The sequence below is a fragment of the Muntiacus reevesi genome, chromosome 1 (assembly GCF_963930625.1).
Source record: "Muntiacus reevesi chromosome 1, mMunRee1.1, whole genome shotgun sequence".
NCBI classification, from domain to species: Eukaryota; Metazoa; Chordata; class Mammalia; order Artiodactyla; family Cervidae; genus Muntiacus; species Muntiacus reevesi.
Genome location: NC_089249.1, coordinates 154,259,357 through 154,276,953, shown reverse-complemented (window position 1 = coordinate 154,276,953; position 17,597 = coordinate 154,259,357). Strand labels below are relative to the sequence as shown.

General features: G+C 37.3%; 1 protein-coding gene and 1 pseudogene across 1 annotated transcript in view; one reads left to right on the top strand and one right to left on the bottom strand.

Annotated features, from left to right (window-relative positions):
- The window catches only part of FAF1 (Fas associated factor 1), a 481,413-nt gene that overhangs the window by 314,932 nt on the left and 148,884 nt on the right, over positions 1-17,597 (bottom strand). The window lies entirely within an intron of this gene.
- LOC136156395 (small nucleolar RNA SNORD116) lies at positions 11,184-11,296 on the top strand (annotated as a pseudogene).

Sequence of the window (17,597 nt, the reverse complement as noted above, 5' to 3'; positions counted from 1 at the left end):
TATCTCAATGAGGGTTGATATTTCCACAATATCAAAGAGTAGTTAAGGGGTCTGATTAGGAAAACAAAAAACAAACAAAAATTTCAAAATTTCTACATGCCCAAGATATCTAGAGAAATTTAGGCTGATATCAGCAATCTGTATCAATCAGGGTGTGAGTTATTGTCATCACCAAACTAGGAAATGAAGGCCAGAAATCTGTTCTATTTCTCTTTGGTTACCACATATACTTGAATTAACCTAAAATTTTAAGTTTCCTTGACCCTCTCCAAACTAGAATCTATTTTCCAAGCATATAAAGGAATTTCCAAACCAAATCTGTTTGTGTATCAGCTTGAAAAGTAAAAGTGAGAGTTGTTCACTCGTGTCTGACTTTGTGACCCCATGGACTATACAGTCCCTCGAATTCTCCAGACCAGAATACTGGAGTGGGTAGCCTTTCCCTTCTCCAAGGGATCTTCCCAACCCAGGGATCAAAACAGGTCTCCTGCATTGCAGGCAGATTCTTTACCAGCTGAACCACAAGGGAAGCCCAAGAATACTGGAGTGGGTAGCCTATCCCTTCTCCAGCTGATCTTCCCAACCCAGGAATCAAATCAGGGTCTCCTGCATTGCAGATGGATTCTTAACCAACTGAGCTATCATCAGTTTAATACCCTATAATAGCATAATTGCCTACAATGGGAGAGAATATCAGAAGTACGCAAAACAAAGGATAAGTTCAAAAGTACAACAATCCTAAAATACCAAGATATACTAAGATGTTTGTTTTTATTGACGTATAGTTGATTTACAATGTTGTGTTAGTTTCTGGTGTACAGCAAAGTGACTCAGTTTATACAAATATTCCTTTTCATACTCTTCTTCATTATGGTTTATTATGGGATACTGAATATAGCTCTCTGTGCTATATAGTAGGATGTTACTGTTTATCTATTCTATATATAGTTATTCGTATCCTCTAATCCCAAACTCTTCAATTATCTCTCCCCCACCTCCTTTCCCCTCTGGTAACCATATGTTTGTTTTCTATGTCTGCAAGTATGTTTCTGCTTTGTAAATAAGTTCATTTGTGTCATATTTTAGATTTCAAATATAAGCAAACTATCACTTGATAACTGTCTCTGTCTGACTTACTTCACTTAGTATGGTCATCTCTAGGTCCATCCATATTGATGACAATGGCAACATTTCATTCTTTTTATGAAAGAATAAAAAGTAGTATTTCATTGGATATACCACATCTTCCTTATCCATCCAAGATACATTACATTTACAAGAGATTGTTGGGCTGATAGAAGAGGTAATAATTAAAAATGCCTTACATTAAGGGCATATTTCTATTGCTTTTTCTTCTCCAGACTTTAGCCCACTAAGATGGTAAACAAGTTGGCCTTTGGAAAGGCAAGAGAATGGTCTGAGCAAATCAGAAATTAAAGCTGCATATGGATTGGAGCTATAGAAAAGGAAATTCTCATTAAAAAAAAAAAAAAAAAACCCACAAACCAGAAGAAAAGGAAAATGGACAGGAGAAGGTACCATTAAAGTATCATATCAGTGCTCATCCCATTATCTGATAAATGCACTCAACAAATATTTAACTAACACCTACTATTGCCAAGCACCAAGGCACAATAAAGATAAGAAATTATGTCCATCTTCAAGGAACTCACAATGTAACAGAAAGATAACTTGTTAAGAAACCATAAAACAATTACTATATATAAATATATAATGGACAGAAAGAGAGCACAGGGCAAGAACCAATCACCATCTCACTGTGAAACTCTGAAACACCTGAAAAAGAAGTTCCAAAAGATATATCCTAAAATGAACCATGGATCTAAAGCATGAAACTATCTGGAAGTGATGCCTCACAAAGAATGTGCTATTTCCAGTTTTATTGAAATATAATCATTATATAACATTATACTAGTTCCAAAGTACCCAACATAATGATTTAGTATGCTGCTGCTGCTGCTAAGTCGCTTCAGTCGTGTCCGACTCTGTGCAACGGCACAGACGTGCAGCCCACCAGGCTCCCCCGTCCCTGGGATTCTCCAGGCAAGAACACTGGAGTGGGTTGCCATTTCCTTCTCCAATGCATGAAAGTGAAAAGTGAAAGTGAAGTCACTCAGTTGTGTCCAACTCTTAGTGACCCCATGGACTGCAGCCTACCAGGCTCCTCCGTCCATGGGATTTTCCAGGCAAGAGTACTGGAGTGGGTTACCATGTCCTTCTCCAATGATTTGGTATATGTACTGCAAAATGATTACCACCATAGGTTTAGTTGGCAATCACCTTCTTAAAATTTTTTCCATTCCATGAGAACTTTAAGATCTACTCTCTTAGCAAATTTAAAATACAGTGGCGCTAACTACAGTCACAGGGCTATCCATTATATCCCCATAAAGCACGCATTTTAATTTCAACACAATTCTATGCAATGGCTGAATGAACTGAAGATGCTTAGCCTGAAGAAATGGGGGAAAATAGAACTGTCTTTTAATATCTGGAGAACTGTCAGGAGAGAAAATTTATCACTTTGTATATTCTTTCTCTGAAAACAGAATGAGATCAAAGCAGAATGAGGTCAAAGTGTGTCACTTAAAATAAGAAAAAATTAATACATTTAGCTGACAGCTCTATTTTGCATGTGGTTGATGAAGTGTTTTTATTTATAAAATTTTAGTCAGAACTGCTGAACAATGGAATTACTTCCTTAAAGTTAATGAGCATCCGATTGCTAAAAGAATTTAGGCACACGCTAGATAAACCTGAAACAAAAATGTGGAAAAGACCACTTATTTAGTGATCAGCTAGACTAGCTTTTACAGATCCTTCCAAAACCATTAATCTCCATGAACCAATAAGTCACTTACTCACTTATGTCAGTTCTCACATCTATAATGTGGGGATCCAGGTTCTGGCTATCTGAAAGTTAATATGAAAATAAGTAAGTCAATGAGTATAAAAGGGCAGGGGCAGAAGCGAGGCAGGATCAGGAGAGGGAACTACAGAATGAATCTGTCACTGGTAAAAAGAAGAGGTTCTATACTGGGAGAAAACTAACTTCTCAGCTAACTGAAGACCACAGCCCCACCTTTACGCTCATGATTGTATATTCCGCCAGACACGCCATTGTTATTCCTGCTTCTGTGCTCTTCCTTGCCTAGAATAAACTCCTATGTCCACATGACATATTTCAACTCACAGCCTGGTTATTTCATTTCCTGAAATATTTCATAGCCTGGTTCCTCTGTAATCTTTCTTAGTCACCCTCATAACTCTATTTATTCCCTTTCCATATTTCCAAGTCACCAAATAAAACTGAACTGCTTCTTTTTCAACAGTCTCACAGTACTCTGTATGTATTTTCATAACTGACACTGTTTTATTGGAAAGATCATGAATTCTAGATGTGTTTAAGACTAAATCTGTGGTTCAGGAATTCTCTGAGCCTGTTTATTCCTCTTCAAAACAGTTACAATAACATCTGCCCTACAGTACTGTTGTAAGGGCTGTACAGCAATTGAGTATAGTCTACATAGTAGCTGGTGTACAGTAGGTAATGTAAGTTTGTGTGTGTGCATGTGTGTAAATGAATGAATGAATAGATAAATGTCCTTTTTCCTATGTCTTCTTCCTCTCTCTATCCAAACAGATGATGGAGTTTTCTGGGGTAAGGAATTCCTTGTTTATATATAGCCTAAGACCTTAGCATAATGTTAAGCATAAAGTAATAAGCAAACATCTATAATAAAATGACCCATTCTAATTGCACAAAAGTTTTTTGAAATTTACTTCCTAATTTTCAGCAGTAATTGCTAAACATGAGACCCTGGGAAAGTACAACGTTATTTACTATTGCTATTACCTCATTTTATTGCACTTTACAAGTTACTTCCTCTCTTACAAATTGAAGGCCTGTGGCAACCAGGAAATCTACTGGTGTCATTTTTCCATCGACATTTGCTTATTTCATTGCTGTGTCATATTTTGATAAGACTCACGAAACTTCAGACTTCTTCATTACTCTTTTATCCGTTATGGTGATCTGTGATTAAATAATCTCTGATGTTACTAGAGAAATTGTTTGGGGGTACTAGGAACAACGCCCATATAAGACTAGGAACTTGATAAATACTGTGTGTACTCTGACTGCTCCACCATCAGGTCATTCCCCTTTCTCTCCCTTTCCTTGGGTCTCCCTCATCCCTGAGTCACAATAGTATGGAAATTAGAATAATTATTAACCTTACAATGGCCTCCAACTGTTCAAGTGAAAGAAAGTGTCATATATCTCTCACTTTAGAATCAAAAGCTGGAAATGATTAAACACAGTGAGGAAAGCATGTAGAAAGTCAAGACAGGCCAAAAGTTAGGTAGGCCTTTTTCACCAAGCATTATCAAAGCTGTGAAAAGGAAAAGTTCTGCAAGAAAATTAAAAGTGTTATTTCAATGAATACACAAATGAAAGAAAGTGAAATAGCCATATCTGTGACACAGAGGAAGATTCAGAGGTCTGCACAGATCAAACTAACCACAACAATCCCTTAAGCCAAAGCCTAATTCAGATAAAGGTCCGAACTCTCTTCAATTCTAAGAAGGCTGAGAGAGGTGACGAAAGTACAAAAGAAAAGTAGGAGGCTAGCAGAACTTGCTTCAAGAAGTTTAAGGAAAGAAGCCATCTCCATAACAAGAAAATGCAAGGTAAAGCTGCAAGTGTTGAGGTAGAAGCTAAGGCAAGTCAGTCAGAACATTAGTTAAGATAATTAATGAAGAAGGATACACTAAACAGATTCTCATATAGACAAAACAGCCTTATATTGGAAGAAGATGCCATCCAGAGCTTTCACAGCTAGAGAGAAGTCAATGTTGTTGTTATTCAGTCACTGAGTCATGTCCAACTCTTTGGGACCCCAGGGATTCCAGCACACAGGCTCCCCAGTGCATCACTATCTCCTGAAGTTTGCTCAAATTCATGTCCACTGAATCAGCAATGCCATCCAACCATCTCAATCTCTGTCATCCCCCACTCCTCCTGCCTTCAATCTTTCTCAGCATCAGGAGCTTTTCCTATGAGTCAGCTGTTCGCATCAGGTGTCAAAAGCATTGGAGCATCAAGTTTAGCATCAGTCCTTCCAATGGATATTCAGGGTTGATTTCCTTTAGGATTAACAGGTTTGATCTCCTCATAGTCCAAGGGACTCTCAAGAGTATTCTCAGTCAGTTCAGTAACTCAGTCTTGTCAGACTTTTTGTGACACCATGGACTACAGCACGCCAGGCTTACTGTCCACACCAACTCCAGGAGCTTGCTCAAACTCATGTCCATCAAGTCGGTGATGCCATCCAACCATGTCAACCTCTGTCGTCCCCTTCTCCACTTGCCTTCAATCTTTCCCAGCATCCCGGTTATTTCCAATGAGTCAGTTATTTTCATCAGGTGGCCAAAGTATTGGAGTTTCAGCTTCAACATCAGTCCTTCCAATGAATATTCAGGACTGATCTCCTTTAGGATGGACTGGTTGGATCTCCTTGCAGTCCAAGGGACTCCCAAGTGTCTTCTCCAACACCACACTTCCAAAGCATCAATTCTTCAGCACTCAGCTTTCTTTATAGTCCAACTCTCACATCCATACATGACTAATGGAAAAACCATAGCTTTACCTAAACTCACCTTTGTCAGCAAAGTGATGTCTCTGCTTTTTAATATGCTATCTAGGTTTCTCTCTGCTTTTCTTCCAAGGAGCAAGTGTCTTTTAATTTCATGGCTGCAGTGACCATCTGCAGTGATTTTGGAGCCAAAGAAAATAAACTCTGTCACTGTTTCCATTGTTTCCCCATCTATTTGCCATGAAGTGATGGGAACAAACGCCATGATTTTAAGTTTTCTGAATGTTGAGTTTTAAGCCAACTTTTTCACTCTCCTCTTTCACTTTCATGAAGAGGCTCTTTAGTTCTTCTTCACTTTCTACCATAAGAGTGGTGTCATCGGCATATCTGAGGTTATTGACATTTCTCTTTTGAGATATTGATACTTCTTTGCAGAGTATCATGCGAAATGCCAGGCAATCTTGATTTCAGCTTGTGCTTCATCCAGCCCAGCATGTGAAAACATGATACTCTGCATACAAGTTAAATAAGCAGGGTGACAATATACAGCCTTGATGTACTCCATTCCCAATTTGCAACCACTCCGTTGTTCCATGTCTGGTTCTAATGGTTGCTTCTTGACCTGCATACAGATTTCTCAGGATGCAGGTCAGGTGGTCTGGTATTCCCATCTCTGAAAGAATTATCAACAGTGTTGTGATTCACACAGTCTAAGGCTTTAGTGTAGTCAATAAAGCAGAAGCAGATGTTTTGTGGAACTCTCTTGCTTTTTCAATGATCCAACAGATGTTGGCAATTTGATCTCTGGTTCCTCTGCCTTTTCTAAAACCAGCTTAAACATCTGGAAGTTCACGGTTCACGTACTGCTGAAGTTTGGCTTAGAGAATTTTGAGCATTACTTTACTATCATGTGAGATAAGTGCAATTGTGCGGTAGTTTGAGCATTCTTTGACTTTGCATTTCCTTGGGATTAGAACGAAAATTTACCTTTTCCAGTCCTGTGGCCACTGATGAGTTTTCCAAATTTGCTGGCATATTGAGTGCAGCACTTTCACAGCATTATCTTTCAGGATTTGAAATAGTTCAACTGGAATTCTATCACCTCCACTAGTTTTGTTAGTAGTGATGCTTTCTAAGGCCCATTTGACTTCACATTCCAGGATGTCTGGCTCTACATGAGTGATCACACCGTCATGATTATCTAGGTCATGAAGATCTTTTTTGTACAGTTCTTCTGTGTATTCATGCCACCTCTTCTTAATATCTCTCCTTCTGTTAGGTCCATACCATTTCTGTCCTTTATTGAGCCCATCTTTGCATGAAATGTTCCCTTGGTATCTCTAATTTTCTTGAAGAGATCTCTAGTCTTTCCCATTCTGTTGTTCTCCTCTATTTCTTTGCATTGATTGCTGAGGAAGGCTTTCTTATCTCTCCTTGCTATTCTTCGGAACCCTGCATTCAAATGGGAATATCTTTCCTTTTCTCCTTTGCTTTCCACTTCTCTTCTTTTCATAGCTATTTGTAAGGCCTCCTCAGGCAACCATTTTGCCCTTTTGTACTTCTTTTCCATGGGGATGGCCTTGATCCCTGTCTCCTGTACAATGTCACAAACCTCCATCCATAGTTCATCAGGCTCTTTGTCTATCAGATCTAGTCCCTTAAATCTATTTGTCACTTCCACTGTATAGTCATAAGGGATTTGATTTAGGTCATACCTGAATGGTCTAGTGGTTTTCCCTACTTTCTTCAATTTAAGTATGAATTTGGCAATAAGGAGTTCATGATCTGAGCCACAGTCAGCTCCTGGTGTTGTTTTTGCTGACTGTATAAAGCTTCTCCATCTTTGGCTGCAAAGAATAGAATCAATCTGATTGCATCAAAAAAGCAAGAGAGTTCCAGAAAAATATCTATTTCTGCTTTATTGACTATGCCAAAGCCTTTGACTGTGTGGATCACAACAAACTATGGAAAATTCTGAGAGATGGGAATACCAGTCCACTGACCTGCCTCTTGAGAAACCTGTATGCAGGTTGGGAAGCAACATTTAGAACTGGACATGGAACAACAGACTGGTTCCAAATAGGGAAAGGATTACGTCAAGGCTGTATATTGTCACCCTGCTTATTTAACTTATATGCAGAGTACATCATGAGAAACACTGGGCTGGATGAAGCATGAGCTGGAATCAAGGTTGCCGGGAGAAATATCAATAACCTCAGATACGCCGATGACACCACCCTAATGGCAGAAAGTGAAGAAGAACTAAAGAGCCTCTTCATGAAAGTGAAAGAGGAGAGTGAAAAAGTTGGCTTAAAGCTCAACATTCAGAAAATTAAGATCACGGCATCCGGTTCCATCACTTCATGGCAAATAGATGGGGAAACAGTGGAAACAGTGGTTGACTTTATTTTCTTGGGCTCCAAAATCACTGCAGATGGTGACTGCAGCCCTGAAATGCAAAGACGCTTACTCCTTGGAAGGAAAGTTATGACCAACCTAGACAGCATATTTAAAAGCAGAGACATTACTTTGCCAACAAACATCCATCTAGTCAAGGCCATGGCTTTTCCAGTGGTCCTGTATGGATGAGAGAGTTGGACGGTGAAGAAAGCTGAGCGCCGAAGAATCGATGCTTTTAAACTGTGGTGTTAGAGAAGACTCTTGAGAGTCTCTTGGACTGTGAGAAGATCCAACTGGTCCATCCTAAAGGAAATCAGTTCTAGGTGTTCATTGGAAGGACTGATGCTGAAGCTGAAACTCCAATACTTTGGCCACCTCATGTGAAGAGCTAACTCATTGGAAAAGACCCTGATGCTGGGAGTGATTGGGGGCAGGAGGAGAAGAGGATGACAGAGGATGAGATGGCTGGATGGCATCACTGACTCGATGGACATGAGTTTAAGTAAACTCCGGAAGTTGTTGATGGACAGGGAGACCTGGCACGCCGCGATTCATGGGGTCACAAAGAATCAGACACGACTGAGCAACTGAACTGAACTAGCATGAAATGTTCCCTAGGTATCTCTTAACTTTTCTTGAAGAGATCTTTAGTCGTTCCCATTCTATTGTTTTTCTCTATTTCTTTGCATTGATCGCTGAGGAAAGCTTTCTCATCTTTCCTTGCTAAGAGTCTTCTCTGGTACCACAATTCAAAAGCATCAATATTTTGGCCCTCAGGCTTCTTTATGGTCCAACTCTTACATCCTTACATGACTACTGGAAAAACCATAGCTTTGACTAGACTGATCTTTGTCGGTCAAGTGTACCCTCTGATTTTTAACACGCTGTCAGGGTTTGTCATAGCTTTTCTTCCAAGGAGCAAGCATTTTTTAATTTCATGGGTGTAGTCATTATCCACAGTGATTTTGGAGACGTCATTGCCTCACTACAAAGCTACAAAGGACAGGCTGACTCTCTTGTTGGGGGCTAAAGCCACCAATAGTCATTTTATCATTCTGAAAATCCTAGTACCATTAAGAATCACAGTAAATCTACTCTGTTTGTGCTCTATAAATGGAACAACAAAACCTGGATGAAAACATATCTGATAACATATTTGCTGAATATTTTAAGCCCACTGTTGAATCCTACTGTTCAGAAAAAAAAGATCCCTTCCAAATTATTTCTCTCCACTGACAATGCACCTGGTCTTAGAAGAGCTCTCATGGAGATGGACAAAGCAATTCATGTTGTTTTCATGCCTGCCAACACAACATTTATTCTGCAACCTATGGATGAAAGAGTCATTCCAAATCTTACTTTTTGAGACATACATTTCATATGGCTATAGCTGCCATAGATAACAGTTTCCCTGATGGATCTGAGCAAAGTAAATTCAAAACCTTCTGAAAAAAATTCACCATTCTAGATGCCATAAAGGATAGTCATGATTCATGGGAAGAGGTCAAAATATGAACATTAACAGGAGTTTGAAAGAAGTGGATTTCAACCATCATGGATGACTTTGTGGAGTTCAAGACTTCAGCAGAGGAAGTAACTGCCAATGTGGTACAAATAGGAAGAGAACCAGAATCAGAAGCAGAGCCTGAAGATGTGACTGAACTGTTGCCATCTCATGGTAAAACTTGAACAGATGAAGAGCTGCTTCTAATGCATGAGCAAAGAGAGTAGTTTCTTGAGATAAAATCTACTACTAGTGAAGATGGAGTGAAGATGCTGAAATGACAACAAAGGACTTAGAATATTACATAACCTTAGTTGATAAAGCAGCGGCAGGGATTGAGAAGATTCATTCCAATTTTGAAAGAAGTTCACTGTAGGTAAATTGCTATCAAACAGCATCACACACTACAGAGAAATCATTTGTGAAAAGAAGAGTCAATTGATGTGGCAAACTTCACTGTTGTCTTATTTTAAGAAACTGTCACAGGCAAGCCAACCTTCAGCAACCAACACCCCAATCAATCAGCATTCATCAGCACTGAGACAAGATCCTCAACCAGCAAAAAGATTATGACTCGCCAAAGGCACAAACGATGGTTAGCAAATTTTAACAGTATTTTTAAGGAATGTGGATTATTTTCTTAGACATAATACTACTGCACATTTAACACACTATAGTATAAACAATTTTTTAATGCACTGGGAAAGCAAAAAAGTCATGTAATTTGTTTTACTGTGACAGTCACTTTATTGCAGTAGTCTTGGAACCAAACCCACAATATCTCCAAGGTATGCTTGTATATGTATGTGCAAGCCTTTACTATGTATGATTATTCCTTTAAAAAGGAAAAAAAGCTATTTTACAGTCAGTCTTTCAAAGGAAGATGATAGGGAACTATCAGAGGAAGAGGAGACTGAAAGATGAATGGAAGAAAATAAAGATGTTAGAAAACTAAAGCCTAAGCTTCTGATCTTCACTGCCTTGCTATTAAGATATGACAACAAAAGTCACATGAAGAATGAAAGTAACTGAGTAAACATTATTTCCAGATAAAGATATTTTATAAAATGTCAAACTTAAACCACACACCAAACTGACAATTGCATGGATTTAAGAATCAGAGGTGGCTCAGACAGTAAAGATTTCACTTGCAATGCAGGAGACCGGGTTCAATCCCTGGGTTGGGAAGATCCCCTGGAGAAGGGAACGGTCACCCATTCTAGTACTCTTGCCCAGAGAATTCCATGGACAGAACACCTGGCATGCTACAGGCAGAGTTGGACATGACTGAACAACTAACACTTCAACACTTTTAGTTTTGAAGAATTAGAGAGAGGGAAGGTACTCATATTGTTCTTTACATATATCTCTATTTTTAAAATGTTTACTAAAGTGCAGTATTTAAAAATGTGAGGCTAAATTTTTAAAAACTGCTAATGCATAAACAAAAATAAATTATGCACAATAAGACCAGTCTGGGATGCTGCTTATTTAATTTTATATTGACTTTATATGATGCATGTAACTCAAATCATTTATGCGTCACACCTTAAACAGTGCTCTATGTCAATTATAACTCAATAACACTTGAAAAATGATTTTATAAATAATTTGGAGTACATAATTGTTAACATGGTGACAACAGACATGAGTTTACTGATGGACCAAAGAATACTACTACTAATAGACAACATTTGCTATCTTTCCTCTTCAAAAGTACAAGCTACAAAATGAGTGAGAACTCACTACCGTCTCCTCATCGAAACTGAGATCCAGCACGTTGCCTTCCGTGGGGTTAAAAAAAAAAAAAAAAGTACAAGCTATGATCAGTTCTCTTGCTTCATGATGATTCATATATGTGAGGTAAAAAAGATTGCTACTATTTCTTTCCACATGTACTGACAACAACTAACAACAAAATTACAGAGTTTATCTGCATTTAAGAGTCAAGACCAGAAAACAAGTTCATATATTCGAGACAAAAACTGGTTTGAAATATTCCAAACTATTTTTTTTTTTAGGTTCAAATGCACTTGGTAAATGTTTTAACTCTTTCCATACTCAATCAAACACTTTTACACTAAAATGGCATCCAACATAATAAAAAGATTAAAAGCTCTTCTTTAAGAAAGAAGAGTAAAAAATAAATAAATAAAACAAATGGTTCAACTCACAACAAGCCTATTTCTGCTACACTCCAGAAATGCAACTTAAGGCTATGCTGAACAGGCCCAGCAAAAGTAGGTTTGCAGACAGATTTTATTGAACAAACTGTATTGAACAAATACCTGTTTGTCCATTGCTAGATCTTAGACATAAAAATATACAATAATTCCTATATTCAAGGTGACACTACTTCAACTAGATAATATTAGTGCTTTAAAATAATTCTTTAAATTTATTCAAGAAAATCCAGAACAACTTTGTAATAAAATGAAACTACAAAGGACACAAAAATATTAACAGAGCAATACAATTACCACTAGGTGTCACTCTGATATAAAGTTCTTGGCTACCTTTAGGCTTCTATATTTTGTAAAGTCTTCCTGGTAATAACATGGGAATGGCATTATCTTATTTAGCATCTCTCTGTACTTTAGTATTTATTTACAGATAAATAGATAGGTAGGTAGGTAGATAGACAGATAAACAGATAGACAGATAGATACAGGAAAAGTAGTATTTATCCAACTCTTTAATAACAGTAAGATGAACAACAGCTGAAAACTAACAATTACACTGTAAGTCGCATACTGTGTCTATTTTTTAAATTTCCTGCAGTAGATGAATTAATGTGCATACAAATTTATACACATGTTCATTTAATGAGACATACGTTTTCCCAACTGATGCTACTCTATGCCAAACATTGCATTTAGAGGAAGAATTCAGAGAAAAAATAGAACTTGGTCTCTGAGTTTGAAAAGTTAACATTCACAAGGGAAAACCAAAACACAAAAAAAGAGTAAGATGTTTTAAAATCAATTTTGAAAGTATACACAAAATTTTATGATATCATAGGAGATGAATCAAAGTAACTATGTCCATGGTGGTTAGGAAGGGCTTCTTCATAAAGGGAGATATTTACTCATGGTATTGAAAGATGAGTGTAAGCTTTCCAGAAAACTAAAACAAGAAAGGACAAAGTCAAACAGAATATATAAAGTAAGGTAACAACAAAGGATATGAGGAGATTTAGAAAGATTATAAAAGATCACCATAGGAAAACTGTGTAAAACACAGACTAGAGGAAGGAAGAAACTGAAAGAAATTGAGGAAGGAATTGTTAAAACAACTAATGAAAGCAATTAATTCTTGAACTGCAACATAAGGGATCAAAATAAAGGAGGAATTCAAGTGATACCATGAAACCAAGAGAACTTAATCAAAAGCAGTGAAAGAAATGAAAGAAAAAAAAACTTCCAACAATTCCAAATATCCCTGAGTGTGCCTTCCACAGTGATTCATATCAACAAACCAACAACGAACAAAGCAAAAATGCATGATGTGATTCTTTAACTGGTATATAATTCATAATAAGAGCATAACTATAATCCAGAACAAATAAAAAATTGGAACAGTGTGGACAAGTAGGAGAAAGATACATATCATACAATAATAGCATCTGGCTTACAACTTATTTGGAACCAAGTTTCATTTACAAAATGTATGTAGCTACTTAAATTGTATTTATTTTCAAAATGAATGATAACACAAATGCTTCTACTCTATCATACTGCAGCAGAAGTCCACTTTTACAGTAAATTAAAAGATTGAGTTTACAAAATGTGACCCCTAGGAACTCTATCATATATTTCTATAACAAAGCTTTAAAATAGCTCACATTCTCCAAACTAGGATAGAATTAAAGTATAATCTTAAAATATATAATCGAGACGTGAACACTTGATCACCATCTTTGAAATGAGCAGGGACATGAAACTGACTCCAACTGAGTGAACCAATAAAAAGTGGTTCAAGTGATCTAAATATCCATGAACTTTCACCATATCCCAAATACTTCAACAACAAAAAAGTGAAGTCGCTCAGTCATGTGTGACTCTTTGCAGCCCTATGGACTGTAATCCGCCAGGCTCCTCCTCCATCCATGAGACTTTCCAGGCAAGAATACTGGAGTGGATTGCCATTTTCTTCTCTAGGGGATCTTCCTGACCCAGGGATAGAACTCAGGTCTCCCACAACAAAAAGATCAGGTCAATTTGTAAGAGACACTATTAACTACTCAGTCACATGCTATACAATAGAAGTTAAATTTTATTTAATACAGAACTGTATTCTAGTATTCTTAAAATAAAAATTTGAGATAATTTTATGATTTAAAAGAGAAAAAAGTTGGCTTAAAGACAACCACCCTTATGGCAGAAAGTAAAGAAGAACTGAAGAGCCTCTTGATGAAAGTGAAAGAGGAGAGTGGAAAAGCTGGCTTAAAGCTCAACATTCAGAAAACTAAGATCATGGCATTTGGTCCCATCATTTCATGGGAAATAGATGGGGAAACAGTGACAGACTTTATTTTGGGGGGGGCTCCAAAATCACTGCAGATGGTGACTACAGCTATGAAATTAAAAGACACTTGCTCCTTGGAAGGAAAGTTATGACCAACCTAGACAGCATATTAAAAGCAGAGACATTACTTTGCCAACTAAGGTCCGTCTAGTCAAAGTTATGGTTTGTCCAGTAGTCATGTATGGATGTGAGAGTTGGACTATAAAGAAAGCTGAGCACCAAAGAACTGATGCTTTGGAAGTGTGGTGTTGGAGAAGACTGTTGAGAGTCCCTTAGACTGCAAGGAGATCCAACCAGTCCATCCTAAAGGAAATAAGTCCTGAATATTCACTGGAAGGACTGATGCTAAAGATGAAACTTCAGTACTTTGGCCACCTGATGCAAAGAACTGACTCATCTGAAAAGACCCTGATGATGGGAAAGACTGAAGGCGGGTGGAGAAGGGGACAACAGAGGATGAGATGGTTGGATGGCATCACTGGCTCCATGGACATGAGTTTGAGTAAACTCCAGGAGTTGGTGACGGACAGGGAGGCCTGTCATGCTGCAGTCCATGAAGTCGCAAAGAGTTGCACATGACTGAGTGACTGAACTGAACGGAACTGAACAAAAGAGGAGAGACTAAGTCAGCAGAGGTTTTGTATATAACTGGTTAGGTTAAAATCGACTGTAGTAACTGTAAGATGTCTTATATAAACCCAATGGAAACTACAGAGAAAATACCTAAAGAAGATACACAAAAGAAAGTGAATCAAAGAATGACACTACCCCCCCCCAAAAAATCAACAAAGGAAGACAGTAAAAGAGGAAAATAGAGATAAAAAAAGCTACAAGACAGAAAGAAATAATTAACAAACGGCAACAGTAAGTCCTTTCCTATCAGTAATTACTTTAAGTATAAATGGATAAAACTCTCCAATCAAAAGACATAGACAGGCTAAATGGATTAAAAACACAAGGTCCAACTATATGCTGTCTATTGTGTATATGCTCAGTTGTGTCCAACTCTTTGCAACCCATCAGGCTCCTCTGTCCATGGGATTTTCCAGGCAAGAGTATTGAAGTGAGTTACCAAGGGTATCTTCCTGACACAGGAATCAAACCCATATCTCAGGCATCTCCTGCATTGGCAGGTGGATCCTTTACCACTGAGCCTCCTGGAAAGCTCATATACTGTCTATAGGAGACTCTAGATTCATGAACACATACAAGATGAAACTGAAAGAATGAGAAAAGATATTCTGTGTAAATGGTCCAAAAACAGACAGCTGGATGAATGAGATCCCTCACTCTCCCTATCCTGCCCTCCCGCTCCCCCCAATCACACACACACACACACACACACACACACACACACACACACACACACACACACACACGAATACTACTCAGCCATAAAAAAGTACGAAATGCTGTCATCTGCAGAAACATGGATAGATCCAGAGACTATTATACTAGGTGAAATAAGTCAGACAGAAAAAGACAAATAATATATGATATCACTTATATGTGGAATCTAAAAAATCTAAGACAAATGAATGTATATACAAAACAGAAAGAGATCCAAAGACAAAGAAAAACTTATGGCTAAAAATGGGGAGAGGAAGTCAGGGAAGAAAAATTAGGAGTATGGGATTAACACACTACTATACATGAAATAAATAAGCTGTATAGCACTGGGAATTACACCCAATACATTTTAATAATCTATAGGGGAATATAATCTACAAAAACACTGAAACACTATACGGCACATCTGATATTAACGCAATACTGTAAATCAATTATACTCCAATTTAAGGGAAGAAAAGGGGAAAATGTAGCAAGAAAATACTATATAATGCTAAAAGAAGCAATTCACCAGGAGGACTTATCAATTATGAGCATATATATATACTCAACAGCAAAGAACCAAATTTACAAAGCAAACAAGGAAAGAATCAAGGGGAGAAATATATAACACAAAAATAGCAGAGGATTTCAATGGATAAAACTTCCACAGAGAAGATCAATAAGGACTTGAACAAAAATTGTAGACAAAATGGAACTAACAGACACGTACAAAATTTAACACCCAACAGCACCAGAACACACATTCTTCTTAAGCACATATGGAACATGCTCAGGACAGATAATAAATTTAAGAAGACAAGCATAAAGGAGAGTGCTGCTGACTTTCAGTTTCATTATACTGTGGTTGGAAAACATACGTGGCATGATTTCAGTCTTCTTTAATCTGTTAACTTGTTTGTAACCTAATATGTCAGGATTCCCTGGCAGTTCAGAGGTAAAGAATCCACCTGCAAACACAAGAGATCCAGGTTTGACCCCTGGGTCAGGAAGATCCTCAGGAAAAGGAAATGGTAACCCGCTCTAGTAATCTTGTCTGTGAAATCTCATGCCATAAAGGAGCCTGGAGGGTTACAGACCATGGGTCACAAAAGGTGGACATGACTTAGTGACTAAACAACCACCACCACCTAATATGTCCTCTATCCCAGAAAATTCAAAAATATGTAGATATTAAACAATTTAACGCTTGAACAACCAACAGGCCAAACAAGAAATAAAGAGAAGTAGAAAATATTATCAGACAAATGAAAACATATCATTATCAAAACTTATGGAAAGCAGTACTAAGAGGAAAGTTTCTAGCAATAGATGCCTACATTTTAAAAAGTAGAAAGATCTCAAAAACAATACTAAAATTCATATGGAACCACAAAGGACCCTAAATAGCCAAAACAATCTTGAGAAAGAAGAATGAAACTTGAGGCTTCACACTTACTGACTTCAAGAAATTTTACAAAGTAATCACAACAGCCCAGGACCGGCATAAAGAGGAGAATAAAATAAAGTCAGAATAAAACCCACATGTAAGTCAAATGATCTTTGACAAGGGTACCAAATCTACATTATAGAGAGCCTCTTTAGCAAATAATGTAGGCAAAATTGGATAGCCACATGCAAAGTAATGAAATTAGACCTTTATCATACACCATACCCCAAAATTAACTCAAAATGGGTTAAAAATCTGGAACTGCAAAACTCACAGAAAAAAACATAAAGAAAAAACTCCATAATATTGACCTTGGAAATGATTTCTTGGATATGACACCAGAAGCATAGACAACAAATATAAAAATAGACTAGTGGGACTAAATTAAACTAAAAAGCTTTCGTACAGTAAAAGAAATAACAGAGTAAAAGGAACCTACAGAATGGGTGAAAATATTTGCAAACTACATATCTGTTATGGGGTTAATATTCAAAACAAAGAAATTCACAACTAAACAGCAATAAAGTTAAATAACCCAACTTAAAACTTAGCAAAGGACTTGAATAGACATTTCTCCAAAGACATACAAATGATCAACAGCTATATAAAAAGATATGCTCAATCATCATGAACTGTAAATCAAAACTACAATGAGATATCACTCATACATGTTAAGAGGATCATTATAAAAACAAAAACAAAATATCAAAAAATAACAAGTGCTGGTAATATGGAAAAACTGGAAGGAATCCTTGTGTACTATTGCTGG